Source organism: Malaclemys terrapin, chromosome 9 (assembly GCF_027887155.1).
Source record: "Malaclemys terrapin pileata isolate rMalTer1 chromosome 9, rMalTer1.hap1, whole genome shotgun sequence".
Classification (NCBI taxonomy): Eukaryota; Metazoa; Chordata; order Testudines; family Emydidae; genus Malaclemys; species Malaclemys terrapin.
Genome location: NC_071513.1, coordinates 38,766,551 through 38,790,212, shown reverse-complemented (window position 1 = coordinate 38,790,212; position 23,662 = coordinate 38,766,551). Strand labels below are relative to the sequence as shown.

At 46.9% G+C, this 23,662-nt stretch overlaps 1 protein-coding gene across 1 annotated transcript in view; it reads right to left on the bottom strand.

Moving 5' to 3' along the window:
• The window catches only part of DRP2 (dystrophin related protein 2), a 51,426-nt gene extending 42,479 nt beyond the window's left edge, over positions 1-8,947 (bottom strand). The window contains exon 1 of the mRNA XM_054038763.1: positions 8,710-8,947. The gene's annotated coding sequence lies outside the window, so the exon portion shown is untranslated. The remainder of the gene's footprint in view (positions 1-8,709) is intronic.
• Between the last annotated feature and the right edge of the window lie 14,715 nt (positions 8,948-23,662).

Sequence of the window (23,662 nt, the reverse complement as noted above, 5' to 3'; positions counted from 1 at the left end):
CACAGACCAGACAGGGCTGGAAATACAAGCAACAGCCCTGCTAGCTGGATGCCTTTGCCACCACTAACAGCATGCCCGGTGAGAGACAGGTAGATTCTGCATCACTCTCTCTACAGAGACCTTAAAACAAGCTTGATAACAAGAATTCTACAACTCACAGTCCCTGTGACATGTCAGCAACAAAGCCTAGCATGGAATTCTAGCATATAGCAAATAGCCACACGACATCCAGCTAGGGGCAAAGAAACAGATACTCAGTGGGAGTGATGAGATTGCCAAAAGAGTCCTGGGGGTAGACAGGTGGCACCATCTGACCAACAAGCTCTCCGCTGCCCACCAGCAAGTGCTCCATGGACTTTGGGAACTTGTGGTACCGTTACTGAGTTACTGAAGTGTTTTAAAGGATGACCATGTAACAGCCTGGCTAAGTGGCCACTCCACAAGGATAGAGCAGTTTCAGATATTCAAAGGCTGTTAACATCTAGGAGAGAGGGGAATCACTTGGGGTGAAATTAAAAGGCAAAATTTAAACTGACTATCAGGACGACAGTGAGCTCTCAGAAGCTGTAGAATAGGCTCTCAAGGGAAGGGTGGAAGGCCCATCACTCAGGATATTTAAACTAGACTGGACAGATCAGCTAATCTACTGTAGGGAGGAACACCTCCATGCTGTGAGATGCTGCAGCCTTGCATCAGCTGGGAATCCTTTTCTCCATGGCATAGTGCTTCCTAGAGCCACACCCCCATGGGTGGAGGAGAGAGATAAATACTTACCCATCAGCAGCTGTTTATCTCACCCCTGGCCCTCTATGTGCAGTGACGTGATAAACAGCACATCCCTCGAGATGGAGCAGAGGTCAGGACCCTGGACCTGCAGTCACATTACAGAGTGCAGAATGGCTGACCCCATTGTGTTTGTGCAGGTGTGCATGCACTGGGGAGTGCTAAGACATCTAGGCCTTTGGTATAACCCACCCCCCTCCAGATTATTCCTGGGGCACTGTGTAAAAACGACCTGTATTAATGCTATTCAGAGCAGCACTATGGGCTCTGCCCCCTACCACAGGGGTCGCAGAGTGTGGAAGCAGCCCATGCTACTGGTGACGGGTGGAGGACGAAGAGACACACTGTGGGTGTGTGACTAGGGTTTCCCACACATCTCCAGCCTCCACCTCCTAATCAGACCCTGTCCATAAAGCATTCCCTCTGGATCTGAAGAGTGGCACACAGGCCTGACAGCCACACTGTTGAATCCATTGCATCCCATAATGCTCTATAGAAATATACTTATGAGTGTAAATATGACATAACTGGAATATGTTTTATGCTAGATATGCCATGTAATGTATCTTTGCAAAGGTTATGTTCTACTGAATGTGATCATCCTATTTGTATAAATCTATCATTCTTGTATCTGAAACTAGAAATATGAAATATAACTCTGAGCTCCTATTGTAATTATGCGAAGTGTGGGCCATTAATGGTGGCTTGGAATCTTGATGGCTCCCATTAACCAGGACAATTGGTTGTAAATGGCTCTGTTTACTTGTAAAAGTCTTCCTGTATACCTGTGTGCTGGCAAGTGGGCAATGAAGTCTTACAGTGACATGTGATCATGTCACCTGAACTGGAATCCATCTTTAACCTGGTGCTTTTCCATTTAGAAGGAGGGATGGGAACCCAGAGAGGGACAAAGGATTCCCGCCTTGTGCAAAAGATATATAAGTGGGTGGAACAGAACAAAAGGGGCGGCAGCCATGTGAGAAATCCCCTAGCTACCACCTGAGTTGGAACAAGGGGAAAGGATTGAGCCCAGACTAGAAGGAAGCTAGTCTGTCAAAGAAGCTTATGGGAACATCTCTGAGGCTGGGATTTACCTGCATTATTTCCTACTGTATTAGGCTTAGACTTGTGTGTTTTATTTTATTTTGTTTGGTAATTTACTTTGTTCTGTCTGTTATTACTTGGAACCACTTAAAATCCTACTTTTTGTATTTATTAAAATCACTTTTTACTTCTGAATTAACCCAGAGTATGTATTAATACCTGGGGCGAGGGGAGGGAAAACAGCTGTGCATCTCTCTCTATCAGTGTTATAGAGGGCGGACAATTTATGGGTTTACCCTATATAAGCTTTATACAGAATAAAATGGATTTATTTGGGGTTTGGACCCCATTGGGAGCCGAGTATCTGAGTGCTGGAGACCGGAGAACTTCTTAAGCGGTTTTCAGTTAAGCCTGCAGCTTGTGGGGAACGTGGTTCAGACTCGGATCTCTGTTTGCAGCAGGCAAGCGTGTCTGGCTCAAACAAGGCAAGGTACTGAAGTCCCAAGCTGGCAGGGAAAACGGGCTCAGAGGTAGTCCCAGCACATCAGGTGGCAGTCCCAAAGGGACTCTGATCCAACCCGTCACACCCATCTGGGTGTGAGATGAGTGGGTTCCCCTGTGTGCCCTTCTGAAGAGGAAGGAAATATGCTGAGGCCTGTGTGAACAGGGACTGGTAAAAATTCACAGACATGAGTGCAAACCCTGAAATGACAACTGGCCCTTTTCCTGGGGCACCCTCCCCCCCCCCCATGTAATATGGGGCTGGACTTTTCTCCAATGGTGCAGGCCAACCCCATAACGCTGACCGTCCCTTTCCCTAGTGATGAGTGCCCCAGCAGAAACTGGCCAATCTTTCCCCCCAGTTTGCAGTACAGTAAGTATAAACTATGCGCAGACAATAGTGTTATGCATTTCATGAGGCTGCACCAGGACTTCAAACCGCTATTACACCTTCAACCATCAGTTGTATTTCAGATCACAATAATCACTCTGCTGAGAAATAAGTAATGTGCAGGTCTTGGCATTACTTTTAAATGCTGGAATGGTGCAGCGTTAAGGTGGTTTCAAGATAAACTGGATGGTTGTTAAAAACACACACACACACACACACACACACACACACACACACACACACACAAACACACACACATCTTTCCTCTTGCTGATCAAGCTGCACCTGTTTCAAAACCAGTAAGGGTGAGATTGGCCTACTGTACTAACTGAAAAGCAGTCTGACAAAAGAAACTAATAGCCATTGCTAAACCAGTTCTGCTTCCAACTCTAGAATATGGATTATTGCTTTACTGAGGAATCTAGTCTACAGAATTTCTTCTATTCAGAAGCCCATTTCAGCAGTGTTTGTTGATTTGCTCAAGTGCCAGCATTTAGGTAGATTTGCTGAATGAAGTCAGACCTTTGCGCCATCTCTTTTGGCATCCTGCCTCTGGCCACAGTCCAACCTCATGGCTGAGAAGAAAATGACCATTCATCTACAAACCACACGCCTGACCTCTGACCCCCAGAAGCATACAATTTGATTGCCCTTATCTTTAGAAATGAGCCTAAGCCGAACCCCCTCAAATTTCAGAGAAGTTCTCATTTCAAGACAAATTGTGTGGCTGTTTCAGAGCTCTATAGCCAACTAGATTACGCAACCCTCAACCTTTGGGGAAGTTTGGACTGGATCCAAACTTTGGACTTCAGACTCTATATGACTTGTTTCACATACTGAACACACAATACCTTCACAGCGTAGCTTGCAGGAAAGGCCAAGAAAGTGTTTTTTGCACAACCCCTCATTTCCAATCACTACCGTCCTCAAAAATGTTCCTTTGAGACTAAAACTTTCAAGTCAGGGTCTTGACCTAAAGGGAACAATTTATTTGGTGAATGTTTGAGCTAAGGCTTCTTAGCCATTATCCAGATGTAGCAATGGAAATACAATACATACTTGCTCCATTGCTAGAACGGTTAATGACTTTTTTGTTAGCTAATTTATTGCACAGTGGAAGAATAACTGAGTATTCAGGAGGGGAAGGAAGGAGGGTTTAGGATATTTCAAAGTTCAAATGATGTTTATGCATATGTAGCAGAGAAGCTTTCATTGCAGTTTTAGTTACACCTTAACAGGATCCTGAACGAGCTGAGAAGCTGGACTCGCAATACTGCACTAACACGTATTGTTCCAGAATAAAAAGTTGTCTACTGGACATGCAGTAAGTACTTGTTCCTGGGAACCAGGGCCAGCAGGACGTCTTTTTGAGACACTGGGGTCAGGGATTGATGGCAGAAAAAGAGGAGATATTGCTGCCTAGGAATTGGTCTACAAGTAAAGAAGAGTTCCTTCCTGGAGTGGGTGTCTTTGGTCTTCTCTCTAGAACCACCCTGTGTGCCCCATGTCACAGACACACCACTGCTTGTCTCTGGTCTTTTCTTCCCTCCAGAGGGACGAAAAGACCAGAGACAACACCCTACACAGGAACCTCAACCCATGGGAAAAAAGAAGCGGTGATGTCAATGATTAAACATGGGATGTGACCGGGCCTAGCACCAGGCATGTCCTGTGACAATTAGCTGTTAGGAACTTGTAGCTCCTTCCTCTCCTCTTTAGGCAGGAAAAACTCCTTTTCCCCAACTGAACTAAGCATCTAGGTCCCCTGCATTACATGTACTGAAACATTTAATGTGTAAAGGCCACACCTACCCCCATTAAAGTAAAATGAAACCTCTGACGCAACTGGTATCACCCCCGTGCCACATTAGATGTGCTGGGTCATCTAATGAATGAAACTTGGACCCTGATCCCATGGGGAAATAAAGGGCCTGACATCAGTGTAACTAACAGCACTTGGCACCTTGCAAGATCAGGCCTTGAGGCCATAGGCCAGGGAAGGGGGCCAGTGTGAAGGATCTAGGTGTGTACATGGAAAACACTAAGGAGAGGGTCCTCCTGAAGAAGCAGAATCTCTCTCCCTCCAACATGGAAAAAATTATGTTCTGTTAATACAGCACTCAAGTTGAGGAATTGCACATACAAAAGTCAGGGAATGCAGAAGTTAGTGTTCCTACAGCAACGTTAACTAGGCCATGCTGCGCAGCCTTCACTGTTCCTCTTTGTCTGGCTACATGCAACCCATAGCATATTATTTAGGAGGCGGTTAAATGCAACTTCTTTCTTATGCCTCTCCCTACGCTTGAAATAGTTTTCCGAACTGCTCCCTCGTTAAAGCCCATTTTGACTAATCTTATCTTTCCTACTTCATTCTCCTCACCAATCTCTTCTCACCCTCCTCTATCACATAGTAATTATATTTATTACAGTAGCACTTAGCAGACTCAACTGTGATCGTGGCCCCATTGTGCAGCTAGACAGAGAAAGTCCCGGCCCCACAGAACTCACAATCTAGGTAGATAGGACAGGAAAAGGATGAGAGAAAGGAAGCATTATCTCAATTTTACAGATGGGGGAAGTGAAGCATGGAGATTAAGTCACCAAAGAAATCTGTGGTAGCACCAAGAATTGAACCCTGATCTCTAGAGTCCCCGTACACAGCTCTAGCCACGAGACCATGCTGCTTCTCCCTAGATAAACTACTGTCCTGAATCTTTTCTTTGTCGTCTTTCAGACAATCTGTACTCTTCTTTCCCTGCTCTTTGAGGGGAGGAATGACGCTTACACTAGGTTCTGAAATATGCACCATCCATTTATCGTGCTATATAAATGATTAGTAATAACACAGAGCCAGCCGTGCCAGGTAGCCACGTTAACTTCCTGGTGCTTGATCTCTCATTCTTAATGTTACATTAATATATGTTTTTGTGCATTGACCATTATTGGCCCACAATCACCCAAGCTCTCAGACATCCAACCACAGCATGTAGTTCTCCAGCCTCAGGAGGCTGTGAATTTTGTAGGCGGAGTGTGTGCTGCGTGAAGTAATTTTTCCCCCCCAGAATGTATAAGTGCTATCCTGTTCTTGTTTTATAGGACATGGAAAGGAAGCAGGGTCTGAGCAATTTACATTCTACTCTTAAGCACTCCAATCAGGCCATTTGAGGAGTGGATTCGTTTTGCTAGGTATGTCTTGTTACACAAGATTTACAATAGCACCTATGTGCTTTTAGCATTAGCCACTGAGCCTGAAACAGAGGCCTTGTATGCAGCATTCTTTAAAATATCACTATAGTCTGAAATTCACTGGACACTTTAGAGAACTTGGACCTTTTGTTTTACTGGAACCCACTTAGCTCCTTAAGCATCACATTTTGCTTGGCCTTGCTTGATGGTCAAATGTCATCTTAAAGACGTATTCCAGTCTGATCACAGAATCATAGAGCCATAAGGTTAGAAGGGACCGCAAGGGTCATCTAGTCTAACCTCTGCCAAGATGCAGGATTTGTTGGGTCTAAACCATCCCAGACAGTTGGGTATCCAGCCTCCTTTTGAAAACCTCCAATGAAAGAGCTTCCACAACCTCCCGAGGCGTCTGTTCCCTTGTCCTACTGTTCTTACAGCTAGGAAGTTTTTCTTGAGATTTAATCTAAATCTGCTATGCTGTAGTTTAAACCCATTGCCTCTTGTCCTGCCCTCTGTGATCAGTTGTGTCCCTGGGTATATTTAATCATCTCTACTTTACACAGTGTTTAATATGTACAGTTTATATGTCCCAGGGTGTGACCTGGAATGAGACTGTCTTCATCTTTTTCTGGTTAAATAAAATCTGGACAAAGCCTTCTATTACTCAAAATCTTTAAGTGTCAGTGAGCACAGGTCCCTGGATAAGAGGCAGTTCAAAACTGCATGGCTTTATAACACAGCCCTTTCCTATCAGGCCCATTACACACGGGGGCATCACCAGGGGCTATAACATCACCATGTGGTGTAACATGTACTGCCAGGAAAAGGAACACTCACCACCGGGAAGTATCAGGTGTTGACATGCACCAGTGCAAAATGGGAGCCCCAAGGCATTAGGGGTGAACGCAGAGAACAGGTCTGCCGGGGAATGGAAAGCCCATGGCACTGTGTGTGTATTTTGGGGATCAGCACCCCCAAGGCCTTGAACTATGTATTCAAGGAAAGGATCCCCCCATGGGGTAACACAAAGACTAACTGAATAGCAAATTCTAGCTGCTTAAGAGAGATTAGCTAGTGGAGGAGGAAGGAACAAAGATGTGAAGGATCCGGTCTTGGGACACAGGGAGGACACAGACTTTCTAAAGGTTTGATTTGTATTTTAAACTTAAAAAACCCCAAACCCACAAAATGTCAAAAGTGGCTTTCCCCAACTGTCAACACAGCATTTAAAAACCCATGGGCAATTCAACCCTCTCCACTGCTCCAACAGTGCAACGCGTGCTTCTTGGCAAGGAGGCCTGCCAGAGCCCTGTTAGTAAACCCACTGCCAGTACTACATGCTTGCCATACCAAGGGAGTAGGTGAGAAGAAACAGGAGGTAACTGGAAATGGGCTGGGTTGGGGCACTAGTAATAATACACATAGGCGGCAAGTTATATGGGCCGTGGTGCCCGTGCTCCACCAATATTCAGGAACGTGGGCCCGGCTCCATCAATGTTTGGGCTTATATTTTCAGAGCTGTCCCGTCCATAGGACGGACCAGGGCAACCGTCCTGGGCCCCGCGCTTCAGGGGAACGTGGGCTCCAGGGCAGCCTGGGGCGCTAGTGGGGGGCCTGGCGCCAGCAGCAGCAAGCAACCTGGCCCCAGTCCGCCCCGCCTCTTCCTGCCCCTGCTCCGCCCCCATTCCACCCTTTCCCCCAAGCCCCCGCCCCACCTCTTTCCCGATTCCGCCCCCTCCCCTGAGTGATGCCGGGAGCCAGTGAAGCAGGGTATAGCGGAGCCAAGTTGCTTGTTGCTGCTGGCACGAGGCCCCCCGCTTGTCCCCCAGGTTGCCCTGGACCTCAGGACCCCTTGAAGCACGGAGGCCCCCCAAAGCACAGGGCCCAGGGCGGTTGCCCCGGTCTGTCCTGCGGACAGGATGACTCTGCTTGGACCAATTCTGGGCACCACCAAAAATTATACAAACCTGCCACCCATGATAATACATTGCAGTGCTATGCAATACCCAGGTCTTGGCTGCTGAGACTGGGAAGGGAGTAGAAGCAGAGTGCTCAGCTTTGGAGAGCAGGAAGTGGCCCATGTCCTCTCTAGACTATTATGGAGCAGAACTGATGGTTTCTGGAAGTAATCCTGACTAGCCCTCCTCAAGCAGAAGAATGCTAGTTGTAATATGGGTCCTCAGTGGGAGAAGAGGGGAGCAGGAGAAAAAGTGGGAGGAGTTATAAGAGCCGGGGTGGGGGGAGGGGGAGAGATAATATAAAAGCAGCGGCAAGACTGAACAAGGAAGTGAATGAAAGGCCAGAGCTGGGGCCATAGTCCCTATTGCTTCTTCTCTGATTCCAGCTCACTACTTGGAAAGAGCTTTAGGCTCTGCTTTCTGCAGGATAGTCTTTTAAGGAGAATGCTAGAAGGCCACCATGCCCTGATCCAAGCAGCCCTTCAGCTCGGCAGAAAGCTTCTGTCGGTGTAAATAAACCTCTGATTTAAAAAGAATCAAAGCTGGAGATAATTGCAAAGCTTGCTACTGCTGTTTTTCTCAGGAATCTGCATCTACTTACCATTCCCTGCGCTCTTTCCTGTGGAATCAAAGTCTTGGCAGCCGGTCTCTCCCCCACCCCCTATCCCCTTTCTTTTGCATGCAAGTTTCTCCAGGCGCACATACCCAGACAGTATACCGTGCACGGACAGATGGACACACACACACACACACACACCCACAATGCTGAGGCTAACCATACATTGGTAATTTCCCTCTCCCTGCAGAGCCAGGAGCTGGCTAGGAAACAATTTATCTGTGGCCTACCTTCCGATTCCGTCAGGTCTGAAATGAAGGCAGCAGCTGGGCTTCAGTGGCAGGGATTGGGGCTGCCTCTGTGAATCAGCAAAGAAGTCCCTGTGACAAGGATGCATGCTGAGGCTCAGCGCTGCTGTGTGCATGCTCTCTGTCTCTCCTCCTCCACCACCCTGTGCTTCTGTGTTGCTATGCAATCATATCACCAGGAGTAACAGCATCTCTCCAACCTCAGGCAGAGATATCCTTGACTGGGCAATGCAGGAACACACCAAGGGCAGTTCTGTGAAGTGCCTGGAATTTTGGAGGTTCCTTGTCTAGAGAGATCACAGGAAGGAATAGAAGCGGGGAGATACAAAGGAAGAGAGACGCACACGAAGGGAGGAGGAGACAAAATACACACAGAGGTAGAGAGAGAGGGAGAGAGAAATACAGACACAGCCTGACCTCTGGAGACCTGACAGACTGCTGGATTCACACACACTCCATGCAGCCTGCTGATGTCTATCAACAGCGTTTCTGGGGTGGTGTGGCAGCTCTTGTTTTAGGATACCTATGTCCATGTGTGTGCTGGAAATTGCTAGACAAGTTCTCAGTTAAGAAATAAAGCAGCTTAAATAAAAACCCAGGTATTCTTTACTCTTACACAAATTTAATAATTTCAGTAAAAATGTGGTTATTTTTAAGTCAAAGGGGAAAAATCATTGCGTTTTAGGCCCATTTTCTGTTTCTCTTGCAAAAGAAAAATAACTAGATGGGTCCAACAATCCCAAACTTGGGGTATGAAATCCGAACCCAAATTTTGCCAAGTTTGGCAGTTTTTGGATTCAGCCCCTTAGAGACAGAGGGCTTGAGCACTAACTTGTCTTTGAAACCACATTCAGACCTGGGATTTGGAGCTGTGCCCATATGTAACAGATAAATAGTTATAGTTACACTTTGTACTTTTTTACCACCTTCCACTCAAGGTTCTCAAAGCACTATACTATTATTTAATAATTCTTATCTCCACTGCTAGGATGATCAGTGCTCCCCACAACACACCTTTCGAGATCCATGGGTCCTATGTATGCCTATCACAACATGTGGTGTACCTCATCCAGTGCATCAAATGCCCCACCAATAACTACATGGGCGAAACCAGACAATCACTATGCTCTCGAATGAACTCACAGAAAAATGATAAAAGACCTGTAGGCAAACACTTTTCACAAAGTGATCACTCCATATCTGACCTGTTCTCAGCCTCAAAGGAAGCCAACATGACACCTTCAAAAGAAAAGCCTGGGAACTTAAATTCATAACTCCGCCAAGACTCTAAAAATCATGATCTCAGCAGAAGTACTGATTTTATGACTCATTACAACGATCTGTGAAACCCTCTCACCCTCCTTTGTCCTATGACTGCAGAGATGTTAATTGTCCACTTCTTCTTAAATAGTATGCAACATCCTTTATGCTAAATAACCTGTACTGTTTTGTATTTAGCTATGACACTCTGATTACCTTTCCCAGTCCTGAAAAAGAGCTTTGAATAGGTTGAAAGCTTATCTCGTTCACCAACAGAAATTAGTCCAGTAAGAGATGACCTCACCCACTTGTCTCTCTCATATCTGGGATCAACACAACTACAACAACACCTCAGCAAGGAATTTTTCCTGTCTGTTTGCCAGGGAACACTGTTTCATAAAGCAGCTATGCCCCTAGTCAACTCAACACCAGGTCCATGTGGTGTTCACACAGACGTTTGCAGGAGTTAATGGGGGTCAAGATGGTGCCTCAACACCTTTAGGACCCCAGGTGCAGAACTAGTTGCCTTTTAGGCCTGATTTACACAACAAAATAGATTGGTTTAGCTACATAAATCAGAGGTATGAAAAATCCACACCTCTAGCAGCATTGTTAAGCTGACCTAAGTCCCCAGGTGGACAGCATTAGGTTGATGGAAGAATTCTTCTGTCAACTTACCTACCACGTTTCAGGGAAGTAGATTGTGTCTACACTGTTGTGCCTCTGTAGCATTAAGTGTAGACAAGCCCTTAGTCCCACTGTGTGGAGGAAATGGGGATGTTAACGGGATATGAAGCCTTTCACCTTTAAATCGCCAGTTTAAATCTGGTCCAGGTTGAGGGTGGCAGAACTATTACAATATTCTGTGAAACAAATTTGATAGGTCTTAGCACAGTTCCCAGTGAACAAAGTGTGCACATCATAATTGCTACTAACTGGTACCCTTGTCAGTCTCAGCACCGGGACCCAAGGACTGAATAGGCCATGAAGATGAACCCTCTGAGATGAACCCTCCAGATCAGGAGTAGAGCTGGGTAGAAAATGCTCTTCCCTGGCCCCTGACAATTTTCAAGATATCAAAAAAAAATTCCAGACCTGAATTGGGATGAAAAGTGGAAGTTTCAAAAATTTGTGAACTCAAAATCTGAAAGAAAAAAAAAATTGCACTTTAGATCAACCAAAACAAAGTATTTTGATTATTCTGAAATGCTTCATTTTAATTTTGACCTTTTTCTTTAACTTTTTTTATTACATTTAACACTAACATTTCAAAATGAAAAAAGTTGTTTGGAGTCAAAAATCCAAAGCTTTTCAGTTCGAAGATGTCGAAACGGACACTGACAATTTTGAAATTTATTTCCCTTATAATTTTTCAAGTCAGGAGATTTGTCAAGACACCTCTGCTTCGTGAACAGTTTCGGTTTCAATGAACTGGCATTTGGGGGTTCACTGAAAAAATCCCCAACCAGCTCCCATCAGGAGTGAGGCTGTGCACACAACACCTGTGCTGTGGATAAATATAAGGCTCATGTAAACATTTGGAAAAAGAAAATATATCTTAAAATAAATAGCATCTCAACTGTGGTGTCCAAGCACAACTGAGCAAATTGAGCATGTAGCAACAGGTCAAACTGTGCTTGTCCTGGCTTGTAAAGCAGTTTTTCATGCTAAATGTATCAAATGAGCAGAAAGACTTTCCTCTATTAGGTACTGTTCAATAGCTTCTGTTAATTTCATGACAGCAGCAGGACTGTTATGCAACAAAACTTAGTGTACTGGAAAATCACAATCAGACCAGGGCCATTATGCTGCACTCAACCTTCCTTTCCTGTCTTAATGTTCCCTATTGATTCATCTGTGGAACCAACAGATTGTTCAGAGGCACAAAACAAGAAAGAAAGAAAGAAAGAAAGAAAGAACAGGATCTAGAAGGGTCATCCAGGTGTCTGGCAGACCGCAATTCCATAGCGAAACATGACAACTGTGGGAAACACAGTGATGCATCTGCTCCTTAGACACTCATGGATGGAGTCATGACATCACGGACAAACATGTGGAGTACACGCCAATCCATACACTCCTAGTCACACACGCACAGATAGGCAACGGCATGGAGAAAATCATTTAAATAGCATCCATCAAACTTTCAAAAGCAGGGCACTTTGCAATACAACTGTCTTAGATTATCATAATTTAAGAAGAATTAAAAGCAGCAAACTCCTGTTGCTTCAATGTAGTTTGAGATTCAGATACAAACTGAGAATCTAAGATGGAAAGTAGGCTCCACAGCTGGGGAGCACAATTACAGACTGCTGAGCACCCAGTGACTTAACGTTGTAACTGGGACAAGCCAGCCTAACAATTCAGACTTCAGCCCCCAATAAGTGAGACAAGCTCAGAAGATCTATCACAAAGGCAGACTTTTAGTGCCTTTTACATATGCAATAAAACTTTGAAGTTAATACAAAGTTTTATTGGACACTAGCGCAAGATTTTTAAAAGAAGACGGATATGTTGAGACAACTATGAGTCTTGTAACGATGTGAGTTACTGTATTCTGTATGAGCTGCATTCTAGAGATTACAAGATTTTCCAATTAAGTTAACAAAGAACTCCAAGAATCCAACCTCAGAAAGACAGTTTATTGCCTATTCCAAACCTTTACTGATCAGCAAGGGTCTCTCAGTCTTTTCTTAATCTGTAAATGGTAAAGAGATATTTTGGCAGCAGAACTGAGATAAAAATCCATCAACAAATGTGATGGCTATAATACCACCAAGTATTCATCACAGGCATGCAGGAAGACCCAATATAGATACAGACCCTCCACATTGATACATATCAACTGCAGGAACATTAATGTTCCAGAAGAAAACTAACATGCAAACATACAGCAGATAAAACAAACCAAGAAAAATTCATCAGACATGTCCATGACAGTCAAAGCAGGATCTGATTCTTAGCTGCATTAATTTAACTGAAATTAGTCCCAATGTACACCAGCGAAATCAGAATAAGGACCACAGTAAACAATGCCCCCCTCTGAATTTGCAAAATACAAGGCACAACCCAAATACAAATGAACATGAAGAATCGGTGTTTGTAGTCTCTAAGGTGCCACAAGTACTCCTGTTCTTCTTTTTGGTGTTTGTAGAGAATCACACTAGAGGAAGAAGTCAGCACAAGGCTTTTTAAGTTTCAACTGGGCATCAGTCTAATGCCTCATCTTTTTGCAAGCATTATTCCTTTACTCTTTACTTTCAGGAGTTTTGTCCAAATGAACCCAGTGCCTGAATAACCATAACACTGAAGCTGATATACTAACATCCTACCTTGAACAGCACCAACAATTAGAACATCAGCATTCCCATTTTCAGCTCAGACTTCAATCCTACTGATTTATTCAGCTTGACTCCAAAATGTATTTTGTGGCTCATATCTCCATTGTTAGGTTACCTCCTCCAAAACAACTCTGGTATCAGACACATTCACATGGTTACTTGCGGAAACTCACTCACTCCTTCACCTCCTTTCATACTGTGGTTACCTCCTTTATGGTCCCTTGAAGTCGGGCCTCTCCCTCTCCTTGCTGCTACATGGATGAGGGAATGCATCATGGTCACCTTCTGGAATCTTCACCAGCTTCCTTCCACTTCAGAATTCAGTAGGCAATCTCCCACCTAGGCTTCTGTCTTCCATGGACTGAGCCCCCAAACACAGCCTTTCCAACCCATTCCCTATGCTCCTTAGGTAACAGCCTTCCTGGGTGTGCTTTGTCCCATGCTGCCTCAGTTATCTGAAAAAGCAGGGCCGCCCAGAAGATTGAGGGGGTCTGGGGTCTTCGGCAGCGGGGGGCCCCCCGCCGCCAAATTGCCACCAAAGACCCGGTGCTTTGGCGGCAGTCCCGGAGCGGAAGGACCCCCCCACCGCCGAATTGCTGCCGAAGACCCAGAGCGGAAGAAGCTCCAGGGGCCCAGACCCCAGAGAGTTTTCCAGGGCCCCCGGAGCGAGTGAAGGACCCCGCTCCAGGGGCCCCGAAAAACTCTTGTGGGGGCCCCTGCGGGGCCTGGGGCAAATTGCCCCACTTGCGTGCCCCCTCTGGGCGGCCCTGTGAAAAAATGCTGAGATGCTACAATAAGAGGTGCCATACAAAATGCTCAGAAAGATAGCTCTACGTCCTCTTCAAATCTCATCTCTTCTCTTGTCCTTTGCAGGAGACTTGGGTTCTATCCCCAGCTCTGCTACTGGCCTCCTGGGTGACCTTGGGAAAGTCACTTCCCATCCCCAATGCCTCAGTTTCCCTATCAGTAAAATGGGGATAATGATACTGATGTCCTTCGTAAAGCACTTTGAGATCTATTGATGAAATATGCTATACAAGAGCTTGGTATAGTTATTACTCCAAGTGCCACCAGTTTCCCTTCACTCAGTCATTGTGGACCCATTCTTGAAGTATGCTAAAGCAATGATTCTCAACCAGGGGTACGTGTACCCCTGGGGGTACACGGCGGTCGTCCATGGGGTACATCAACTCATCTAGATATTTGCCTAGTTGTACAACAGGCTACATAAAAAGCACTAGCAAAGTCAGTACAAACTAAAATTTCATATACACAATGACCTGTTTATACTGCTCTATATACTCGATACACTGAAATGTAAGTACAATATTTATATTCAAATTGATTTATTTTATTATATGGTAAAAATGGGAAAGTCAGCAATTTTTCAGTACTAGTGTGTTGTGACACTTGTATTTTTGTGTTTGATTTTGTAAGCAAGTTGTTTTTACGTGAGGTGAAACTTGAGGATATGCAAGACAAATCAGACTCCTGAAAGGGGTATAGCAGTCTGGAAAGGTTGAGAGTCACTGTGGTAAATCACAAGAACATACTCAGGCAGTACAGCCAAACATACATAAGAGGTTCCTAAGTTACATGGAAGACAACATGACCCAGAAAGTAGAGAATCCAGCCAGAAAAGCAATGGGAAGAACTGACTAAGAACATGAAAATAGTGGAGACGCTTGGTACAAGTGACCAGGAGCTACTTGAATTCAGGATTGTAAGGAAGGGTTCACCCCAGTAGCACAAGGTACTGGATTCCAGCCAAGAAGATTGAGGAATTAAGAAAGCTAGTGAGCAAATTGCAATAGGAAGAAGTATTACAATCCCCTGGAGGGGAAAAAGAGGTTTGGGAATCCTTCAGGATACCCTATACAAGCACCTCTGAAAAAGGAGAACTCAGGGAACATGAAGGATCCAAGGAACACAATTTGGGTCAACGGCAGAAGCAGTGCGGAGGGTTGCTCCCTATGGAACATATTCATGTGCCTGAAATTGGGTCTGAGTGATTTTTGATGCAGGATGCATGTGAAAATATTGTGTCAACACCATCCCTATCCAGCATTGAGGAATCTGTATACTATATTGATGCGGGAGGTGCTCCTCTCCAAGCATTTACCACAGCATGAGTAACTGGGCACAGAGTAGCTCAGCACACTGCAGAAGGATAGCTGAGAATGGTGTACTTCTCACACCTAAGGATCAGAACCTGCGTGATGTTCCAGTACAGTAGCAAAGAAGGCATGTTTGAGAGTAGGAGAGGAGAAAAAGTCCCTTGTTCCAGGGCAAGGAATGAAAATAGAACTGGAGGTTCTGACTTTGGAACAAAGAGAATCTGAGACTTGTTGCCCATTAGATTGTTGTTACTTTGTTTAAATAATTGATATCAAGTAAATTCCTCTCCCTCCCTCCCCAGCACGAATAACCATAAGGAGAATACCCCAGCGCTGATTCTATCCTGACAACATTTTGCATTAAGTTGTTTGGGGAGAAAAAAAAACAGTGGGGTCCTTTCTAGTGGCATTCTGCTTGGGTGGAACAGATACAAACAGACAGATTACACATGCTCAGAAATCAAACTGGCTCCCTTTGTGATTGCCCCTGCATAACAACTCAAAGGGTCCATGCTGAATAAGCGGAAATGAGAAAGATTACAGAGAGGAGGAAAAATCCTTTCAGGGCACAGAGCATACAAGACTGCGGGGTGGGGTGTGGGAGAGGGAGGAGGAAGGAGTGCAATAGGAAAAGGAGGAATAGAAAAGGGAAAAAATCAGGGAAGAGAGGAGACAATGGTAGCAGGGTGGAGGGAAAGGAGCACAGAGAGCTTTCATGACTCTTCTTTGTTCTTCAAATGCTGTCAATATGTTTATGCTGTGCCTTTCCATCTCCCGCCCTATTTGCTGGGTTTTGTACACAGGAGGAGAGCCATCACACAGGAGCTGCTGGAAATTCAGTTAGACACAGAACAGAGGTGCCCTAAGAGAAAGGAAACTGCTTAGTGATGCATGTACAATGTACCACGTTGCAGCCCCAGAAAGTCTTGAGGCTTTCTCCGGCCCCCTCTCTAGAGATAAGTCTCTTTGTGGTGAGATCATATCCAGGGCCTGCTAGAAGTCTAGCTGTTGGGGGGAAGCGGGTTGAACTGAGTGACAGCGCAACTTACACATGAAATATATATATATATATATATGGAAAATTCTAACTCTACACATATATAGCACCGTCTAGGCGAGGATCTCAAGGGTATTAGACCTTCAGGGTAAAATTGGCAAAAGGCACTTCAGTGACTTAGCAGCTTAAGATCCATTGACCGTCAGTGAGACTTAGGCTCTGTCCTGAGTCACTTCTGAAAATGGTACTTAGTCACCTTTGGAAATTTTACTTTGAGCCACTAAGGGTACATCTACACTGCCTTTGAAAATCTATGGCAGTGAATCTTAGAGCATGGGGCTACAGATTCAGGCTAGCGGGATTCGTGCTATGGTGCTAAAAACAGCAGCATAGATATTGTGGCTCAGGCTGGAGCTTGGTCTAAGCCCGGGGAAGGGGGTTGGCTTCAAAGCAGCTGTTTTTAGCTGCTATAGCAGGAGCCCAAGTCTGTAGAACCTGGGCTCCAAGACTCTCTGCCACGGGTTTTAAAATTCAGCATAGACAGCCCCATGACTCATGATACCCCTATGGGGCAGGAAAGTACCAACCCCACTTTACAGTTGGGGAAACTGAGGCACAGAGCAATTAAACAACTTGTCCAAGGTCACAGAAGAGGAAGTCTGTCACAGAGTCAGGAACCAGACCCTCAAGTCTCTCAAGGCCCAGTCCAGTACCTTGAGCAAAATCCTGTAATTGCTTATGCATGTGTTTAACTTTTGCACAGTGGTCACACTGAAGTGAACGGAATTACCCACATGTTTAACTGATTTCAGGATTGGGCTGTTAGTGTGTGACAAAACTGTCTATAGAGTTCCTGGATAATCCTTAGCTAGAACCACACCAGCATTACCTTTATGATATTCTAAAATAAAATCTGGTAGCACAAACCAGCACTAGCGACCAGTAACTATCTTGAGAACTTCATTGATTTTACTATGTAAGTGAACTGTTTCAGACAGCCAAATATTAAGAAGCCACAGTGTCTAGGGCATAGAGTAAAGCACAGGGAAGAACCTGGGTTCTAATCTTTAGTGAATCAGCTGCTGATTGCATGACCTAAGACAAACCACTTTCCTTCCCCATCAGCCTACCCAGCTGGAAACTACAGAGTAAAAATCAGTGCATTAAAAGAGAGCCAGGTGTTGCTGGCTCTGAGCCGAGCCTTTCTGGAGGGAAGAAATGCACCAGGACTCTGGTCTGCCTTTCAGAATAACCATCATAAAGAGCAAACTTACTGCTGCTCTTTGTTCTTTACAGACCACATGCCTGCCATGGCTGAAAAGCAGATAGAACCACCTTACTCCTCCTGCTCAGGCACTACCTCGCCACAGAAATAAGCAGCTTGCCTGGGTAGCAAAGATTTCGTGTGGACAAAGTAGGACACTTGATCAGCTGGTCCAATCCCATAATTAATCATCTTCATTCTTCTCTTCTGTTCTGTGGGCAAAGATTAGCAATAAATCATTTTGTCACCGTGCCCAGGAGGTAACTGCCTACCACTGGGGTTTATAACAGAGCATTAACTCAGCCAAAGGCAGCAGGAGATGGTGGTTAAAGTAAGTGCTAGGGGTTAAACCCAATTGATAGGGGTACTGAAGTAAGCATTAATCGTTGTCCTTTGGTACCAGTTACATGCCATTAGAAGACTTCACGAGCATACACATTGGCAGTTGTTAGAGCTGCTATCCAACCCTCAGAGGATCAATTTTCTGAGTGGCTACAGCTGTACCACCTTCTAAATCCTTGGGTCCTGATTTATTCATAGCATTAGGAATGCAAAATGCAAGCACAGGGAAGTAGGCCAACAAGAGACTAGAAAGCAGGAACACAGAGGAACCAGTTTCTTCATTCCAGCAGAAAATGGGTTGAAGCTGTTAATCTTTCAGAATAGGCCAAGCAGATCGGAGAGGACAGCACTGCCTAAGGAATGAGACCCCATTGAATTAAGACAATGCACAAATAGAATCTTCTCCCCACAAAAGAAAATTTTAATTTTCAGACACACAGAGCTAAAATGGTTTCAGAAAACAGTTCAGCCTGATACCCTTAGGCGTCTGCATTTCCAGATGCATTATGTTCAGGTCAATATGCCGGGCATTGGAGGGCTTAGTGGCAATTGGCCTTCAAATTGTGAACCAGATTCTCAATTGGTATAAATCAGTATAGCTCCATTGAAGTCAGTAAAGCTATGGCAATAAATATCAGCTGAGGATCTGACCTTGTAACTTGAAATCCAGTCCAATACCTACATAACAGGGGGCATGGATCAGCCTTCATGTCGCACTCCCCGTCAGTACCCAGCCTGGGCAAGCTAACGATTCAACCAGTGGACCAAATTCGGTGATGAATCCTGGTCAAGTGCCACCTGAGGCATGTTGCACATCCACTAAGAAGATCTACATAGTGGTTTTCTTAAAGTGAAAGGCTTCACTGTTTGGAAGCTTCAAAACTTATTAACTAGAAAGCAGCAGAACGCAGTTTAGAGCTAAACAGCTGCTGATCTATCCTGCTTGTGACATAATGAACCTCTCATTAAACACAGGGAGGACCTCCTTCTATGAATGGAAAGCAATGGTAATGGCATCTGTATACTTCTTACATTCTGGAGCATGATGTTGGTTTGTATTCATGGGGGAGAGACCGGGGAGATAAAGCAGTCTTCACTGGATCAGATAGCAACGTACACTCTCCAAACTTAGGGTAATCTGCTGGGCTGGCACCAAATTGCACATGCACACCCCATTATCCTGAGCAGGGGAACTCAAGTAGCATGAGAAAAGTACAGTAACTCCTCACTTAACGTTGTAGTTATGTTCCTGAAAAATGTGACTTTAAGCGAAACAATGTTAAGCGAATCAAATTTCCCCATAAGGATTAATGTAAATAGGGGGGGTTAGGTTCCAGGGAAATTTTTTTCACCAGACAAAAACTATATATTATATAGATATACATACAGTATACGTTTTAAACAAACAATATAATACTGTTCACAGCTCTGATGATTGTGAAGCTTGGTTGAGGTGGTAAAGTTAGAGGGTGGAAGAGAGGGGATATTTCCCAGGGAATGCCTTGCTGCTAAATGATGAACTAGCACTCGGCTGAGCCCTCAATGGTTAACACATTGTTGTTAATGTAGCCTCTCACACAAGGCAGCAGGAACAGGAGGGAGGGGAGACAGCATAGTAGACAGAGACAGACACACACCTTGTGTGTGTGTGTGAGAGAGAGAGATGCACACTGCCCCTTTAAGTAAGCTGACCCACTCTTAAGTGCATTGTCTTTTTAAGTGGATCAGGAAGTTGAGACAGCAGCTGCTTCCCCAAGCTCTCTCTGTCTCTCTCTGTCCATGTCCCCTCTCTGCTCTATATGGAGAAGGGGTAAGCAGGGTGCAGGAGCAGGGGGGAGGGGACGGGACACCCTGACAATAGCCCCCCCTCTCCTCCTCCTACACAGCAAGCAGAAGTTTCTGGGAGTAGCTCCAAGGCAGAGGGCAGGAGCAGCACATGGCAGTGGGGGGAGGGACAGCTGAACTGCCAGCAATTGATAACCTGCAATTGATAGCCTGCTGGGCGGCTACAGCACAGGGAACTTAGGGGAGCTGCCAGTCCACCCTGGTTCCAAGCCCCCACCAGCTAGCTGCAACAGGCTGCTCTTCCTGCAAGCAGTGGACAAAGCAGGCAGCTGCCAAATGACATTAGAAGGGAGCATTGCGCAACTTTAAATGAGCATGTTCCCAATTGATCAGCAACGTAACAACGAAACAATGTTAACCAGGACGACTTTAAGTGAGGAGTTTCTGTACATGCTTTGCTGGTAAATGAAAGCTGTGCAAAAGATGAGGTTCAAGAACAACCTAAATCTCAAATTTAGTTTCCCAAAGTATTTTGTAACCAAAAATCTACATTTTTAAAATTAAGCAGGTTGTATGCAATTCCCTCAAGAAGCAGCTGCTGAGTTGACCTGAACTTAAAATAGTCTAGGGGCACTGACCAGGAGCATGAACACAAAGCTGAAAATGAGGAAAAGCCTCCCACAATTCAGAGTCTTTGTAGAACAGCTCCAGAAGAACATGACACCAGTTTGGCACTTTGGCAATGGCAACATTAGCCAAGCACACCCCTTCCGAAGTGCTGTGTGGGGCATAGCTGGAGTGGAGTCAGAGGAATAACACAGCAAAATAATGGGACTGGTGAGCAAATCATAACCAGCAGAAGAAATGAATGAGGAAAAAAATGGTTACCCAACTTTTCATAACTGTTGTTCTTCAAGATGTGTTGCTCATGTCCATTCCATTGTAGGTGTCCGCATGCCCACATGCGCATCAGACACGTTTGCCTTAGTTGTATCCATAGGGCCAGCTTTGGCGCCCCCTTGAGTGCTGCACTCATGTGCTGATATATCAGGCGCCGCTGGCCCTAAGCCCACTCGGTTGCTTCTTGCCGACAACTCTGACAGAGAGGTGGGAGGGCGGATAATGGAATGGACATGAGCAACACATCTCGAAGAACAACAGTTATGAAAAAGTGGGTAACGTTTTTTTCTTCTTCGAGTGCTTGCTCACGTCGATTCCATTGTAGGTGACTCACAAGCAGAATCCTCAGAGATGGGCTTGGACTTTACTGGAGCACTGCTCTGCCAAAGGCAGCATCATCTTGAGCTTGCTGGGTCAGTGCATAATGTGATGTGAACATGTGGACTGACGACCAGGTCACAGCCAAACAGATTTCCTGGATCGGCACCTGCACCAGGAAGGCTCATAATGCCGGCACACCCTAGTCAAGTGATCTGTTACAATCGCCGGCGGGGCCACCTTTGCCAGCTCATAGCAGTAGCGAATGCAGGCTGTGATCCAGAATGAGATTCTCTGAGCAAATACTGGTCAACCTTTCATCCTGTCTGACACGAACAACTGTGTTGATTTGCGGAATGGCTTCGTTCTATCTTTGTAGAATGCCAGCGCTCTCCTGATGTCAAAGGTGTAAAGTCTGCACTCCTCATCCATCGCATGAGGCTTTGGAGAGAAGACTGATAAGTATATGTCCTGGCCTGTATGAAACCGAGAGACAACCTTGGGCAGAAACGCCAGGTGCGGATGCAGCTGGACCTTGTCCTTGAGGAAGACTGTATAGGGCAGATCCGAAGTGAGCGCCCTAATCTCAGACACCCTGCGGGCCAAGGTTATAGTGACCAGGAAAGAGACCTTCCAGGACAGCAGCAGGAGGGAGCAGGTAGCCAAAGGCTCAAAGGGGGAACCCATGAGCCTGGGCAGCATGAGGTTCAACTCCCAAGGAGGGACAAGGTCCCGGATGTGCAGATAGAGGCACTCCAGACCCTTTAAAAACCTTGCCGTCATAGGATGGGCGAAGAGAAACCTGCCCTGGAATAGGGGATGCAATGCTGAGATGGCTGCCAGGTGGACCTTGACGGACGAGAGGGACATCCCGTGGAGCTTGAGATGCAGTAAGTAATCCAAGACATCTTGCAGCAAGGCCTGCGAGGCCTGAAGGCACCAATCCGAAGCCCAACACGCGAACTGTTTCCACTTTGCTAGGTAGGTCGCCCTGGTGGAGGGTTTTCTGCTGCCCAGCAAAACCTGTTGAACAGAGGCTAAGTACGCCTGTTCTTCCACGCTCAGCCACGCAGGAGCCAAGCTCTCAGATGCAGCACCGCCAGGTTTGGATGTAATAGGTTGCCGTGGTTCTGTGACAGCAAGTCTGGCCAAAGAGGCGGGGAAAGAGAGGCAACTGCCGAAAGGTCCAACAGCATGCTGAACCAGTGCTGACGGGACCATGCAGGGCCACGAGGATATCTCTCTGTAGTGAGGCGGAGTGGCCTCCCTCCGACTGGGAGAGTGAGGGAGCATTACACGCCCCTTTGAGGGTGGAGCCTAGATCGCCCTGCCCCCCTCGCCGGAAGAACCAGGGCGTGGCCGGAAGTGTAAGAGGCCGGCCCTGCAGCACAGTTGGGGGAGAGCCTGCAATGGAGGAGAATGCTCAGCCTGTTCTCCAGAGGCCCCGACAGGAGTCGGCGCTGTTCCCGATCCCCAGACGTGGATGACAACTAGCCCGGAGTACCCGCTGCAGTTTACCCCGAAGAGCCGGAAGAGGCCTTGAGGCTGCACGTATCAAACCCCGAGGAGGCAGGAAGTAGCCCGGGGCAGCCACGGAGAGCCCGATGTGGCTCAGTCGGCGTGTTGCGGCTGGATCCCCACCGATACAGGGGCAGCCAATAGGGTGACCAGATGTCCCAATTTTATTGGGACTGTCCCGATATTTCCTTGTTTGTCCCGCGTCCCGACCAATGTGTGGTCGGGACATGGGACAAACAAGGCAATGCTCTGGAAGTGCTCGCCCCCTCCCCCGCCCTGACTCCGCCCCCTCCTCCTCCCATTGGCTCCCTCCCCGAATCCCCGCCTCTTCCCCAGGCTCACCATTTCTCCTCCCTCCACAAGCGCTGGAGGGAGGCCCGGGAGACGCAGGGGAAGTGCGGGGCTGGGGTGAGTGAGAGTCTGGCCTGGCCCCAGTGCAGGCAGGACTCAGTCGGGCGGTAGGGAGAGTAGGGGGGCGGCCCGCGGGGCCAGGCGGCGGCTGTTTTCCCCCCTGGGCAGCGGGACTCGGGAGCAGCCACTGCTGCAGCTCCCACTGCCGCGGTGGGAGGAAGCATCTGATGGCCAAGCTCAGCGGCTGCGGCTCTGGCGCCCGGGCCCGAACCCCCTGAGCCCAGGCCTGCTGTGGGGACCCAGCAGCGCGCACGCTGCGCCCAGCCCCTGGCCAGTCGCGTCTGGGCTGCTGCCCAGCTGGTGCTATCCCGCGGCGGCCTCGGCAGCCCAGCCCCCTTGGTTCCCCTGCAGGACCCAAGCGGGATGGGGGGGCTGAGGCCTGCTGCCCCCACTCCGGGGCCGCCGCGGGATAGCACCAGCTGGGCAGCAGCCCAGACACGACTGGCCAGGGGCTGGGTGCAGCGTGTGCACTGCTGGGTCCCCGCAGCAGGCCCAGGTTCGGGCCCGGGCGCCAGAGCCGCAGCTGCCGAGCTTGGCCATCAGATGCTTCCTCCCCCCGCGGCAGTGGGAGCTGCAGCAGCGGCTGCTCCCAAGTCCTGCTGCCCAGGGGGAGAACAGCCGCTGCCCAGCCCCGCGGGCCACCCTCCTACTCTCCCTACCGCCCGACTGAGTCCTGCCTGCT